This window comes from Bidens hawaiensis, unplaced genomic scaffold (genome assembly GCF_021521415.1).
Source record: "Bidens hawaiensis isolate Kalapana, Puna unplaced genomic scaffold, B.hawaiensis_p1.1 tig00015291_1, whole genome shotgun sequence".
In the NCBI taxonomy this organism is placed as follows: Eukaryota; Viridiplantae; Streptophyta; class Magnoliopsida; order Asterales; family Asteraceae; genus Bidens; species Bidens hawaiensis.
Genome location: NW_027492362.1, coordinates 464951 through 469043, shown reverse-complemented (window position 1 = coordinate 469043; position 4093 = coordinate 464951). Strand labels below are relative to the sequence as shown.

Here is a 4093-nt window from a genome sequence, read left to right as displayed (position 1 = left end):
CCAGATATAATTCACTTAGAAACACCATCGTCGAGAAGGAAACCCACCACTGTTGTCAGGTTTCGAGCCTGAGATCAAAAGTGATTGATTTATATCAATCTATAATATACTTTAATAGTTTGTCATTCAACATTTTATTTTTGTATATTTTAATATTTTAACATCTAGAAACCACACTACTAGAAAAGTGACGACCAAAAATCACTTACAGAGACATGTTTGTCGATAATTCCTGACGGATAAGTCACATTCCAAAAGAATTAAACTTGTTTATTAATATCTTTCGGTACACTTAACGTTAAAAATAATCATAAAACAAGAAAACAGAAAATGAGCATATAAAGAAGTTTTTAAGGTAGAAAATGAGTTGAGTGAGGGTCCACCTCATACCATCATACGCAATCACTAGTGGCCATCTATCATAAACACTGCCACCTGATTTGTAATAATGGTGATGATTTATTGCTATGTTAGCATACAAACTATCATTACCGTTTCCTAGTTGGTGTTTGGGTGCACCGAAACTTAAGAAAGGCCCCACGTTTCTAAAATGAAAGTCCTTTTTCATGGACCCGATGAATAAAAGAAGAAACCGTTACTGAAGTCTGAAGCTGACGAGAGCTTAGGTCCGGTCAATGATGGTGTAGGTTCGTCAAAATATTGTTTTGAAAAATGCTTAGAGGTCTGTGGTTCCAGGTCCACTCGAATGTTTTAAGGACCATGTGTAGTGGTTTAACGAAAAAATAAAAAAATGGTTGTCACGCCACTACCCTGTAGACAGTCCGGGTATAACTTGTAAATTAAATAAAATAAAAGTGATGTTTAGGTGCATCTGATAGGTAAAAACTTGGTAGACCTCGTCTCTCTTTGCTTCCGTTGTTAACGAAGAAGGGCTAACATCCTCCTTGACGCTCGCCCCCGAAATGGTTTGACACTATGTTGATGAGGTGGTTGGGACGCCACCCACTATACTATGGTTTGTGGTCAAGCATCCTATAAACTAAAGAAGCCAGTAACATGAATTCCACGTGTCAATATGGGTTGACCAGCAAGTTAAATGGATTAGATCCGGTAAATTGTTTGGCCTTGGATCTTGCGGGATGATGTAACCTGTTAAATGATTATAATTTGTTTTAAGTTTTTAACTAATCATAAATAAATCATACCCTTCAAAATATACACAGGTTATAGATTATAATACATAGTAACACTAATAATAACAATGCCGAATTAGAAACAAAACTCAACAACCAGAAAAACATACATAAACAAACAATAATAACTTGCTAGGATCTAAGTTTCGGTTCATTTTAAAGACAAATACTTGCACACATTTATCTTAGACTTTTAGTCTCGAGACTTGAAAACGAGACTGGTAAGCCCTATTTCATTTGATAGGGCTAGATCAGCCTTACGGTGCGCTCCAAAGTTTTAATACGTTAAAAATGTATTCTTCTACTAATTTTATGAGTCATATATATCATAGTTCGTTTATCAGATTAGGACTCGACGAAGCCACGATGGCTCATTAACCGATCTTTCCACTTGTCGCATCGGTTCTTCTACTCTCAAAACTCTCGAATTCTCTATCGTAACTCGACTTTTATGACTCGAATCAGTAGAAGATGATGATAAACTCGCTATAGAATCCGAGTTTAACTCAGCTGTTAATGTTGGCTTGTTCTTCCTACGAGTGGGACCCAATGTGAGCTCGATTTCACTCTCGTCTATGATCTCTGGGCTACCATTTTCATCGACGACAAGATCTTGTTTTCGAAGGTTGTTAAAAGTACTGTAGTTGTTGTTTTGTAAGTTTCTTTGCATGTTCTTCATCATCATTTTTTGGATTTGATATAGTCTATGAAGTTCATACACCTTAATAATAAGAGGAAAATAAAAAATCAATTATATAAAAGTTATTTAGATGATTAATGTTGTCACACCAAAAAACCTTAAAAAATACCTGGTGTTTGAATGTTTCTTCATGTTGTAACATGACCATCTTCATGCATTCTATATCATATGTTAGAACCAGTTTCTCCATGTGATCTTTTTGTTCTTTGAATTTGATTTAGACTTTAGATACACACAGTACACGATGAACTTGAACTGAATCTGAATTTGAAAAGGGTAATTATTTGGATTTTTGAAGGTTAAAAGTTTGACCTTTTTTTTTTCTGGTTGAGTAGAGTGAAGATGAAGATAGAAAGCAAACATCTGAGACTGGAGTGTGTGGCTTTATATCTCCCAAAAGAAATTGAGATTCCCTTTATTTTTATTATTTTAACAATCAATACAACATTTAACTAATTAATTAATTTTAATATGATATAGAAACATTAACTACTAATTAATGTGCAGTTTATTTGTACGACTTTTTTTCAAAATAGTCTAGAAGTTTTAATAAAGGTTTTCAACTCAGGAAAGCACTAGAGGGCAGTGGCCCAAAGAATCTCTTAGGGGGTGTTTAAGATTGCTTATTTTTATCAACTTATAACTTATAAACTTATTGAAAAGTAATAAGGTGTTTGGGATTGTTTATTTTCCATCAACTTATAACTTATAAACTTATTGAAAAGTAATAAGGTGTTTAAAATTGCTTATATTGTGAGAGAAAAAGTTTAATAAGTTACAATGTTGTAACTTATAACTTAATGAAAAGCTATAAAGATATAAAATAAGGAATCCCAAACATCCCCTTAATCACTATATTTGTTTATCTCCTATTCAACCGGCCGGTGCAGTCTGGGTTTCAAAACGCTACGTGTACGGCGTATACTAAATTACTATTTAAAACAATTAACTTTAATTTATTTCTTTGAAATCTTCTCATTTCTACATCTCCCAATCCATCAAAGTGATCAGTAGAATACCATGTATAGCTTCCTCTTTTTTTCAATATTAGACGAATGTGAATAGTTTAAGAGAGCTATTTGAATAGAAAAATATGTGGTTAAGTAAGGTGGTTTGATTTAGTTGTGTATAAAATAAATGGAAATTAGTTACATTTATATATTGAAAAAAAATAAAGAACTACTTACTTAATGTAAAAAACGTTCAAATGATCACCGCTGTCAATGGTCGTATTAGCCTTCCTTGACTTGAGTATCTCAGTATGGAAAACATGCTCACCTACTTGCTTAAAGGTGACGGTGTGCTATGATACTAGGAAGAACTCGGGTGGGGTCGGGTAGATTTCCCGCCCACCCTTATAGGTGCCCTAGTAAAGCTTAAGCAAAGAGTATAATTTTGTAAGTATATTAAGATTCAAAGCATAAAGTTGTGATCTTTGGATTTTTGCCAGCAGCTTTACATGTTTGTCCTCAACTTTGGTAAATAAACTTTGGTATCCTTTAAACTTTTACCAATTACATGTTGGCCCTTTAACTTTGATAATTAACCTTTGACATCCTTTTAACTTTTTATGTCAAACACACCTTTACCTGTATGTTGGCCCCACAACTTTGATAATCTAAACTTTTACCACAAAATTTGTAGTCTTTCAACTTTGATATCAAAATTTAACAGATTAAGCGTAAAATTTTAGACTTTAAGCACAAAACTTTTAGATTTTTAACTTTTGTCATAAAACTTTTACCATAATGAACCGATATCAACCTGGTTCAAACATGTAACACGTTGAAAGTGTTATGCTGCAACGCTCAAATAGTATTCAAACTTGTAATTAAGATGAAACTTAGAAATTACGATGAAACTTAGAAACTATGGTTCTTTGGAACCTTAGAAACTGTGGTTCTTTGGACTTTTGTCACCACAAATTTGCCCTTCACACTCTTGCCATCAAAGTTTCACACATGTACACTTTAAACATGAACTTTTAGTCATTCAATTTTGATCACAAAATTTTACACTTACAAATTACATAAAGCATTAGTCTTTTAACTTTTTTCATCAAACTTTCACTTTTACAAAATGGTTACAAAAAGCTTCTTTACTTTTAAACCTAACACTTCACTTTCAACCAACTCTGGTCACAAAATATTCTTATTGACAATAATTAATGAACAATTAATCAAACCGGTGCCAGTCAAGTTACCATCATGTCCCGTCGTAACACATCAGTTTAAAACAG

General features: G+C 33.0%; 1 long non-coding RNA gene across 1 annotated transcript; it reads right to left on the bottom strand.

The window, feature by feature from the left end:
• Positions 1-1485: 1485 nt before the first annotated feature.
• On the bottom strand, positions 1486-2180 carry LOC143548864 (uncharacterized). The gene is made up of 2 exons (XR_013138025.1): positions 1964-2180; positions 1486-1875 (listed from the first exon to the last, which is right to left on the bottom strand). It is a non-coding gene; the product is annotated as an uncharacterized LOC143548864 (long non-coding RNA).
• Between the last annotated feature and the right edge of the window lie 1913 nt (positions 2181-4093).